Genomic DNA, 11,497 nt, shown 5'->3' with positions numbered 1-11,497 from the left:
AAATGAAAAGACTATACCTTTACTTACCATTTTTTTTTTTTCATCCCATTACAATATTCCGTACTTTATTTACGAAATATTTGGATTCACCATAACATCGATCTATTAAGCCTCGAAAGAAATGTCTGCACTAACGCATTCTAACCACACAGAAAAAAAGAAATCAAAAAACAAATGCATCCAGAATATTAATATACTTTGCAAATTTTTCTTTTAATTTTCTGCTTTTTCCTTCTTATATACATATGTATATTTTACACAAAACTTTTTGAAAAACAGAAGCAATTTAATTGCCAATAGTGTTAAACGAAAGTCGATTTCTTGAACTTTCAACTAATCTGACAGGATTGTATTTTCCGCAATTTTTAACAAATAAAAAACAAAACTTGCAAGTCAACGAGCTAAGAAAAACTAAACAGAGTTGCCATAAATATTTAGGTTAGCGATGAGCGAGCTAAACTATTTGGCTTGCCGCTAATTTGTACAACTCTGTAGAGTTCAGCACAGACAGATAGAGAGAGAGAGAGAGAGAGATCGGAATTACATCTGTTAGGTAGACAAGTAACAAAACTTAATCTTCCTCATAAATTTTCGGGCCAAATTGTGTAACCATTTTCTTATTATTTTGGTATGCCATTTGAGTGGTAAGAGGTAAGAAACCTGTTTATTTATAGGAGAGATTTTAAGAACTTCCACTCTGCTGAGCCGTTATTTCTCATTACTACTCGTTACTTTTTTGATTAATCAGGTTGATCAACTAGAGGAACAATCCGTCCCGGAAGGCATTGACCCGGTGTTTTTTTCCCAATAATTGGGAATTCACATTGAGTTGATCTCCTTTGAAAACTTGGAATTATATGTACATAGGTATTGAATAAAACAATTAATTAATTTATACACAATTAAAATGAAATAAAATATTACATTTATTTGTTCAGTTGGTTTCATTTAGTCACATGACAAACTGCTTAATTTATTTCACTATTATAAAAAATCGTACAACCTAGAGATTATGATAAATCGTTGACAAATGGCGTTACAAACGGACGAAAGTCCCACCGACCAGTAAAATTGACACGGTCGTTGTGAACCGTCATCCGGTCGCACCGTACCATTACCATTATGGGGGATCTCCCCTTATTTTTTTTTAACTCGTTACACATTTAAAATAGATTAAAAATCTGTTCTGTGGGCGGTTGGGTTGAGTCGGGTTGGTTAAACAAGTGGCTTAGTTTTTTTTCCCTCTGTTTTTATGCACCGTCAACATCATTTGCTGCACCTGCCAGCGGCATCCTCACATGATAATTTATCAATGGCTGCTGCTTTGGACATTTTCGTCCAGCTCCTCCAAAACCCGATTATCAAAAGGACATTAGAAACTGTTGACAAGTTGGCCTGCAAGCAAAAAAAAAAGAAAAATATTAAAAAAGAGTTGTTAAAGTGCTGAAAAAAATTGGACAGGAAAAGGTGATGCATTTGCATTCATTTTTTATGGCCTCGCAGCCGCATTGCATTTGCCAGGGAATGGCTGATACATAAATCTCATTGGTTATATCTCACTTGATCGTACGATATATCTACGGATGGCACTATTTTATAATAATAATAAAGAAAGTGGTAAAGTTTTCTGTATGCAAAAAAACAAGTTTCTTTTCCCGTCGTTCAGCCACTCGAAAGTAAGTCAATAAAAATCTTTCTTTTTGTTTGGCATCGGCATATTTTATTTTTTGCTGGCTTAGCCAACTGTCGCCATAGTTGCCATAGAATGAAGTATGAACGGGGCTTTTCCGGTGGAATTTGTGGTTACGTCTCAATTGTCTAGTCCTTCTTCTTTTTCTTGTCGCACTCCTCTTTCCTCCTCTAGTTGCAATAAGCAGCTTTTTGTTTGATTTTTTCTTCTTCTTATAATTCCTCCATTAAACTTTCTTTTTTGCGCCGCCCTAAAGTATGCTTTAAACAGATGAAACACCTGCGCTTTACAAAATTTTTGATGGCTTACAAATATTTATCTGCCCCTCGTCTTAAGACCCATTTCAATTGTTTTCTTTTGCTGTCTTTTCGTCAACAAAAATCAATTTTCGGCACATTACAAGTACACACACACACACACACACACACATACACAGAGAGAGTCTCAGCAATAAGTTGATTTTATTATTTACTCGTATTTGCTGTTTGACAGATTTACTTGGCTGCCCTTTCTTAAAAATGAAAGGGGCGTGTTAGGGTACGGTGTGGTGGGGTGGGGTTTGGCTTTAAAATTGCCTCCTGGGGGAAAAAAAAGACTGCAGTGCGACGTGGCTGGCTGGCTGGCTGGCTGGCTGGTTGGCTGTCTGTCTCACTGGTCTGGGCTGGGCATGGCAAAAGGGATAAAGAGATAAATCGAAATAAGGCAAAGGACTTCTACTCCCAAGCCCCATTGTGCTTCACTTCTGTGTCTCTTTCGTGCATGTTTGCTCAGAAATCTTTTGGGCAAATAAAACACGAGTGAGCCAAAGATTTTTACGTTTTCATTAGAGACATAGAGACGGAGAGGGAGAGCGAGAGAGAGACAGAGGGAGATGGCAAGTTTACTGCAACTTTATCTTATTTTACAAACTACTTTAGGCAATTGATTGTGAGTGTATAAGTGCCTCATAGCACCAGTTGTGTGCTGTGTTGTGTGTGTGTGTGTGTGTCTGCTAAAAGGTGGCGGCAACTGATTCAGAGCTTTTTGATGTCTGCTTCAGTTTTTTCCTCTTTTTTTTTTGTGTTTTTTTTTATCGTTTCTCTTTTTCCATTTTCTTTTGCATTCAGCACAAAGCCTAAGCACTTTATATATATGCATGTATGTGTTAGGTGTGTGTGTGTGTGTGTCTCTGAGGCAATGAAGTGCATTTGAAGCACACTTGATGCACGTACAGCACGCAGCGCCTTTTTTAGACGTATTGTAAATGACTGCAAAGAGCAAGGAAAAGAGAGAGTAAAAGAAAAGAGGCAAAAGGGGACACGCGGTTCGTTAGTTCACAGGCACAGGACATAGAATAGGACACAGGACAGTTAAGGACAGACAGGAAGTGTATCTGTATATGTGTGTCTGTGTGTGTGTGTGTGGTCGTCTGTTTGATAAGTGGCAGCAATTTTTTGTACTCAGTTGCTTCTGTTGATTCTTCTGCTGCTGCTGCTGCTGCTGCTGCTACTGTTGCCTAGTGTCACACTACGTCATCTTTTCGCTTGATACATTCTTCATTCAATTTTTTTTTTGTCTGTTTCTACTCTCTGTGTGTGTTCTCTAATGAAATTGTTAATTTTTGTTAGCAAAGTCACGTACACGATGTGTTGATGAGAGCTGAAGAGCCACGTTGCTGTTGCCCACTGGCAATTGGCAGAGTACATCCAACCAAAGACAAACTAGAGAAGCTTATGCTGATGTATGTATGTATGTAGGTGTTCGTTTTTAGGCTTCAAGATGGTTCAGTCACTCAGTCAGTTTGTCCTGCTTCTTCTGCACACTCATAAGTTAAATGGCCCTTGTTGTTTTTATGGCCCCGTTTTTTTTTTTATCCCCCACCCACGCCCCATCTTCGACGTATTTATGAGAGGAGAGCAACAGTTTCAGTTTCAGTTTTTGTATTGAAAAGTTGAGCGTGATTTGTCTATGCCATCACTTCTTGAAGGCATAATGTTGTTGCTGTTGTTGCACGTGCAACGTGTAACGAAATGAACCAAACACATCAACACACAGACCGAAAAGGGAAAAAATCGAAAAAGTCGCATTGCAGCAAATTTTTTCTGTTACGCTTGCCAAGAAAAAAGGGAGAAAAGTAAGAAGAAGCAGTTCCCTGGTTTTGGCCATTAATACCATTTACCCCTACTAGCCACCCCTCTCTCTGCCTCAGGTTTTGCCTGGCACGTAGCCCATTCTCGTTTGCTATGTGTAGTAGTGTAGTTTTGCCCAAAATACATATTACGTATACGCCAAGTGGCTCGCTCGCTAGCTGAACTGACTGTCGCGCTTCACTCCACTCCACTCTTTGTTTGGAATTGCATTTTATTCAAGTTGCTTCATTTTTTTTTTGGTTCCTTTTTCCTCTCTCTCTTTTATTGTATTTATGCACAAGGGCAGAACGAAACAAAACTCCAAAAATGGCAAAATGTCTGCGTGGCATGCATATTCTTTGCTCTCTCTCCTGTTTGACTCTCTCTCTCTCTCGCTCTCACTCTCTGTTTTCGTTTATTTTTTGTTGTTTTGCATAAATTAAATTGCCTGAAAATTTCATTACAACAACAATTAAGTGGAGATTTGTGGAAGAATTTGAATTTTTATGGCAACGCAAAAGACCAAAGAACCAAAAAAACCAAAGAAAAGAGCTCAAATGGAAACCAAGCAGAAAAATAAAATAAATCCTTTAAAATTGCTACAAAATTAGTTAACATTATTCTACTAACTCTACATCCTTAACCCCACACACCTCTTTTATGCCCTTCTCTAGGTTTTCATTTCTCTAGGACAACCGAAATACAAAAAAAAGTGTTTTCAATAAAGGCAGAACACACACACACAACACCCAACAAAACCCCATCATCAGCTTTCATCTTTGACAAAGGTACACATGGCGTATACGTAATCTGTTTAAATACACAATAAATAATCACAACAACAACAAGAAAAGCAACAAAAGGGCAGCAGCTGCTCCATATGCAGCAGCAAAAAAGAAATTTACATAAAAACCAAAGCCGGAACAATGTGCGATATAATGCAAAGTGGATTGGCCAAGGGTGGAGATGTTGGAGAGAAGAGAAAGGAGCTGCACGTTCTCTAGATGTTTGAGTGTATGCCAGCAAGTGTGTGTGTGTGTATTTTGGGTGGGCAATCATGAACATGCCATAATGTTCTGTGACCACGACTATTAAATCAACACGCGGCGCCAAGGCTTGCAAAACTCTGGCCACACTCGGGTGCGGCACGCACACACACACACTCACACACATACATGCCTCCCCTGCCTCCTCTATACACATACAAACACATTCACACACACATATTCTAAGGGCTGGCAAAAATATATATTTCCATATGATTTATTATTATTTCGTGCGGTTTTTACGCTATTATTTAAATTTTAAATAGCTGTAAAGTGCACACATACACACACATATATAATACACGCGCGTTCTCACACGCACAGAATACACAAATACACACATATAGACAAGCAGTTACTGAGAGAGTCCTACATACACCCACTAAAAAAATGCTTTATAGAAGTTACGATGAGCGTTTGTTGTTGCTGTTGTTGCTGTTGTTGTTTTTGTTGTTGTGTCATTATTATTATCGTGCATTGTTTGCTTGTTGTTGTTGTTGTTGGTGCTGCTGTTGTTTGGTAGCCATTTTGTGGTAAATAGAGTCGTTTAAATGCATACACAGAATGCATCCACTCATATCCTCCAATCCCACCATTTGCTCTTTCTCTCTCTCTCTCTCGCCATCTCTCTCTTTGTTTATTTGTTTGTATGTGTGTTTGTGTGTGTGTGTATGCGAAGTAGCGAGATTTTATAATAACATTCATAATGCAACGTTTGCATGTCATTGGCAACAAGCAGCGTCAGTGGCAGCAATAAAAGCAACAACAATGAAGACACGCAAATTGCAATTTTTACATAGCATACTTTTCAGGGCTGCTTGCTGCCTGGCTTCCAGCAGCTCCCTTCTTTCCTCATTCGCTTGCTCGCCACTCTCATCATAATAATGTAATAAAAAAATAAATAAATAAGTGAATGGCTCCCTACATCCCATTACTCCCCTTCGCTAGCAGTTAGCTCCAGCTCCAGTTCCATCAACAACAAACTGAACAATAACTAATGGAAAATTTACCTAAAATGTTTTTCAATTTAATTTTTTCTTTTTCTTTTTTTTGAAAAAGTTCAGCTGTAATATTAAGAACCTTTCTATGAAGACGTTAAGTTTTTAAAAGGATTTTTCATTCGATTTTTGCTTAATTTATTCAAGTTATCTTGGCTAAAGGTAAAAATATCACCTCAATATTATAAAGTTCATCAAATTGGTATTAAGCTGTTTCTTTTAAACTTAAAGTAAAATTGGTATATGTAGACCTAAATCAGAAATCTTACTCATTAAAGCATTTGAAACCTTTGTAAAACTCTAGATAAACCAAAGGAACCAAAAAGAAATAGGAAAATTGTGTATTTATGTATTGACCTCGAGCAGGCATATGAAAAGTTTGATATAAAATTATTATACTTATTAAGAAATTAAATGCAAAACTTTGTTACTAAAGCATTTGAAATTACTTTAGTTACACTTTTATATTATTAATCAAGAAATAGCTAAAAAGTTACTATCAATATTATCAAAAACAAAAGAATACTTTTCCAATAAGTTTACCCTACAAATATAATTCCAGTCAATAGAAATCTCACCTAACATGAACTTTTCTTTCAATATTCTCTGCATAAGCAATAAGATTAAGGAGGAGGAGGAGGCATAAACATGTAGCCAGTTGTTGGACTTAGCTGCGAATAATCCCATGCTTAATGAAGTCTCTGGAGGTCGAACAAGAACGACAATAAAAGGCGGTCTCTGGCTCACTTTCTAAACCATAGCAAATGGCATATAAAATGTTAGATCAAAACAAAGTCCAGTTGTAAAAGCGACAAGTTATTTTTATGCCCTAATAATAAAATTGGTCAAAAAGTGCGTAAGTGCAGAGAAAGAGAAGAAAAGCTGTTTTTTCTTTCAACCCCATAAAGTACATAATTTTCTCATCAGCGTTTTAGCCAAGTTAATCGACTGTGGTCTGCATTTTTCCATGTTTCTCTAGGTTGTTTAACTTAGGTGTCAGTGATTGAATTGAAGGATATATCATTGGTTAGTGAAAAAATTCTAAGGAGAAAGGTATGTAGTTCTATAGAAGATAGTAAAAAGAAAGGTGAATTAACTATTTACTTCTTTTAGTTTTAGAGAACAAAAGTATTGAATAGTATTAGATCTAAAATGATTTGAAATATGTTTTATCTGTTTGTTAGCTTCAGTCAGAGCTTAGGCCGCCACGGGGTCAAAATTGGGCGTTATTTGGCCAAGACAAAGGAAGCCAAGATTGCAACTAACATTTTATTTTCAACTTTAATCTAAATTTAACAATTTTTCTACTAAAATTAAAAGTTAAATTTAATTTCAAATTGAATTAGATATAAAAATGAAATGATAATTGATATTTTCTAATCAAGTGTTATATCTCTATCTTGTATGTTGTTTAACTGCCATCAGTTGCTTTCCTCTGTGTGTTCAAATATGTTGGCTACTATTCCCATTTTGGCCATTATGGGTTAAAACATTTCATGTTCGATTCGAATGGCCAAGTTTCTGGCTCAAGTTTCAGGCTCATTACTTGACACAGCTCTCACGATAAGCGTGTGTGTAGAGCTCGAATTGCTCCTCTCACTCTTCGTCACTCTACCACTCGGTGTGTCTTTGGCGCTTAGCGGATTTTGTGACAAGCCAAGGCAAATGGCAGTGTTCCGCCCCACATTTCAGCTCATAGTCTCCCCCTCCCCCCCCACTCATGTCAAACCAATCATTTGTAATGTGGCTCATGTTGAGCTCTATTGATTTTATTTCGTCTTCGTTTTTCCTATTCTAGCCAAAAAGACAAAAGTTATTAGCAGCTGAAAGACATTAAGTGACAGAGATAGAAGATAGAAGACAGTCAAACTGAATGATGAAATTGAAAAATTCCGCATACAAAAACAAAACCAAAAAGAGAAGAAAAAAGATCGGCACGCGGCTATGCAACCGAACAAATTAAGCAAATTAGCTCCGCGAAAGGAAGCTGCCGCATAAATGTTACTCAATGTCAGCATGGCGTATACTTAATATTACAAATGTGAGTGGAACACAAGGGGAAACTTTTCTTGCGGTTGGTTTCGGTTTTTTTTTCTTCTGTTTGGCCTGCAACATAAAGCAAATAAGAAATTTTTATTGTTGCCACGCTTCGCAGGCATTCCACGCTGTGTTTCATATTTGTGGCAACAAAATATATGCAAGACACACCACAGAGAGGGCTAAAAGGAAGATGGAGGGAAAACGCAGAGGCAAGTCCTGGTAAAAGTAAAACAAATAGAAATTTATTGCCTGGAATTTATGACAATTTATTTTTGGCATTCCTGTTTTTGTTTCCATTTTTTTTTTTGTTTGCTTTGTCGTTGTTACTTTTGGTTATTGTTTCTTATGCAGTTGGTTGCATGTGGCCAAGTTAGTGGCAAGTGAATGTGGCATGTAAAATCAAATACGAGAGTAAATTGATTCAAGTACAAGTTATTGCATTTAGTTTCTTCATAAAACTACATGACTTAAATGAATAAAGGAATTTGACTTAAACTGTTTAGTCTAGTCTAAAAACTATTTGAAATTCAATTAAATTTTGCCGCAGTAAACTTTTTTCAACTTTGGCAACTTTTGTTGTAGCATTGAAGAAATTTAAGGACCCAAAACAAAAATTTTAAACGGAATGTCAAATATTTTTTCAACTAGGTTGAAAAAATGAACTGAAAATCTGTAGTTTAGTTAGGCTACAAACTTGGCTAGGCGCAGATAACCAAACTATACCCTTTCTCGTTCTGTTTTTTTATGTTTGGGGCAGAAAAATGTTTTCGATATTTTATAAGAAAGAGGAAGTAGCTATTGGGAAACTTTAATGCAGAATTTTTTCTAGTGGAACTGAGGAGAGACCTGCAGAGTATACGAAAATCGGTTAGCTGACTTTATTTTTCACCGCACTAGAAGTGTGGGAAAAAAGGCTACTATATCCATTTTTTCGTTCACAATGGCTAAAAACAAGGCCTTAAAACAATCCTCCATCTGTCCTCTTCTCGTTTTTTATGCTCTGCTACCACCTGCCACGCCCGCTCCCACCTAAGCCTCCTTTCCATTCGTTCCCCACCCATCGTCGAGCTGGATAGTTGGTTAGGTTTTTCTAATTCTTTTTTTGTTTTTTGTTTTCTGTGTTCACGAGGCCAACAAGCAATGGCCATGGCAAACATTTGTTGGCACATGTTCAAAAATACAAGCTACGAGCCCTTTCTCTACCTCTCTCCCCCTTCTCATTGATATAACTTCTATCTCTCTATTTCTCATTTCTTTCTCTGTGTGTGAGTGTGTATGTGTATTATTTCTATATGCATTTATTTTTTTATTTTTCTTTTTTTTTTTGTCTTTTTGCCGTTGGCACTTACGATTGCCAAAAACTTTGCCAAACGCTTCGAAACGTCGACTGCAACACTTAAAATACATTTTACTTTTGGCCCAAAAGTCCTTAGGACCATCTCTTCCTCTTTCCCCTTGTTCTGGTCTGCGTCTAATTCGATTAAAATGTTGTAAATTATTGCACTCACATGGGGTGCAAGTGTGTGTGTGTCTGTGTGTGTGTGTGTGTGTGTGTGTGTGTGTGTGTGTGTGTGTGTGTGTGTGAGGGAGAAGGATTCTTCTGTTGGCCATATTACATAATGCTTTATTGAATTTGCAATTCTTCTTCTCACTCTCTTCCCTCTCCTCGCTCAAGCTCTCTCTCCTTGTTGAAGTGGTGGCAGGAAATGTGTTTTCAATGAACGTTTTGTGTGCGTTTTTCGGTCATAAATCTCTGGGCAAATGCCTTGAGTTGAAATTGAATTGCAATTCCTTGACATTGCCAAAAAAAAAGAAAACGAAGAAGAAGCGTTTCAGCATACTAAAATTTTCTCCAAAAATAAATGCGTATACGCCTTGTAGTACCTACTCCGACCCAAGCAGGCGGCGTCGGTAAGGCATGCATAATGGTTTCCATTCATTTAGTCATTTACGCATTCAAAGTATGACAGGACTAAAGAGGCAGAGACAGTATGGTATCCTGGATGGGGCATGCCACATGGGGAATATCAATGTGCAATCAAATGTGGTAATTTAATTTATTGTTTATTTGCCATAAATCGAAGCAAGTCCAAGTAGTAGATGGAGAACAACAACAAGTAAGATGGAGCGAGGAAAGATGAGGGATTTTGGTTGCGGCGGTAGGAAGGAAGGTTCGGTAGAAGGGCAGAGGCAACATCTGCCTGCAGGCAAGTAAATAAATAATTTGTGTCTATGCAAATTGAAATTAATGTTTATGCCTCCAGTTCCTTCTGATTTCCTTCTGTTTGTTTGTTTGCTTCCTTGCTGGCCCACCCCCTTCCCACATATCCTTCGCCACCACTTCGATTTCTGCTTGCCATCTTCTTCATGTCCATTTTCCTTATGTCTTTGCCTTCTAATTTCTTATCCTGAAATCACTCACCTAAGAAACACCGCCCAGCCCAGAGTCACTTCAAGAGTGTGAGAAGTCTTCTCTGCCTGGTTCTTCTTGTTAGTTCCTGAAATCAAATTAAAACCGAATATTAGTAGGAAAAATCGTTAGTTGATTTTTTTTTGTCTGGATTGTACAACTTAATTAAAACCATATAAATAAACCAATTTTAATTAAAAATCAATCAAAAGAGGCGCGAAAGCGCAGTAAAAAAAAATACACAATGGGCCAAAAAGCGTTACCAATTGACATGTAAATTAAATTTTCTCGAAACACTTAAAACTCGATTCGATTATGCATATTTCATTAAACACAATGTGCAAAATGAATGAAAAATGGCCAGAACACACACACACACAGGCACATACAGACACACACATCTGCATACATAAATCATTTAATTGTTTCTAGATTTTTGCACCTGCCCAATTTTCACACACGTCGAAAAAAAGTTTATGTGGGTGTTTAAGAGGGAGGTGTGTGGTGGAGGGGAGCGACAGAGGTCACTATGTGTGTGTGTGTGTGTGTATAATTGTATGCGTGGACAATATTTATTATTTATGGTCCTTCGGACAGGAGCTCGTTGTAACTTTTAATTGTAATTTAAAATGCAGTTTCGAGTGCGTCTCTTTTTGTTTGAGTTTCGTTTTAAATTAATGACTTCTGATTTGTGTTTCGTTTTTCTGTGTTTTTTTTTTCCTTTTTGCATTTACGCAATGTTAAGTTAAAGCTCAGTTAGTGACTTATGCCCCATTTTCACGACCTCTCTTCCTCTCTCTCTCCTTCTCTCCGTTTCTCAAGCGAAAACAATTGAACTAATTTCCCACTAGACTCACGAAATGTAACTAGCAAAGGGCAAAAGGGCTTTTCGTATCTAAATTGCAAACAAATCAATTGCAGGAAAAGCCTGAAATTACATTGTCTGCATATGTGCGTGTGTGTACACGTATGTATGTGTGTGAGTGTGTGGGTGCGTATGACTCTGTATGCCATTAAATATGCAATAAATGTTTTTCGGACTGCAAAGTGCAAATGAATTTGGTTTACATACACATTTTGCGTTGCCTTGACACTGCTTCTCCTTTTCTGCCTCTCACTTTGTCTCTCTCTCTGTCTCTCTCTCTGACTCTGTCTCTGTCTCATTTGAAATTCTAATTGCATTGGCCGTGTCTCTGAATTTCAAT

General features: G+C 37.3%; 1 long non-coding RNA gene across 1 annotated transcript in view; it reads right to left on the bottom strand.

Moving 5' to 3' along the window:
• Positions 1-1,111: 1,111 nt before the first annotated feature.
• LOC111519070 overlaps positions 1,112-11,497 on the bottom strand; it is a 52,286-nt gene continuing 41,900 nt past the window's right edge. Inside the window, exons 4-5 of the long non-coding RNA XR_002724231.2 lie at positions 10,305-10,380; positions 1,112-1,395 (exon numbers count right to left, since the gene is read on the bottom strand). This is a non-coding gene — a long non-coding RNA (uncharacterized LOC111519070). The remainder of the gene's footprint in view (positions 1,396-10,304; positions 10,381-11,497) is intronic.

Source organism: Drosophila willistoni (assembly GCF_018902025.1).
Source record: "Drosophila willistoni isolate 14030-0811.24 chromosome 2L unlocalized genomic scaffold, UCI_dwil_1.1 Seg72.1, whole genome shotgun sequence".
Classification (NCBI taxonomy): domain Eukaryota; kingdom Metazoa; phylum Arthropoda; class Insecta; order Diptera; family Drosophilidae; genus Drosophila; species Drosophila willistoni.
This window is presented reverse-complemented; position numbering and strand designations above follow the sequence as displayed.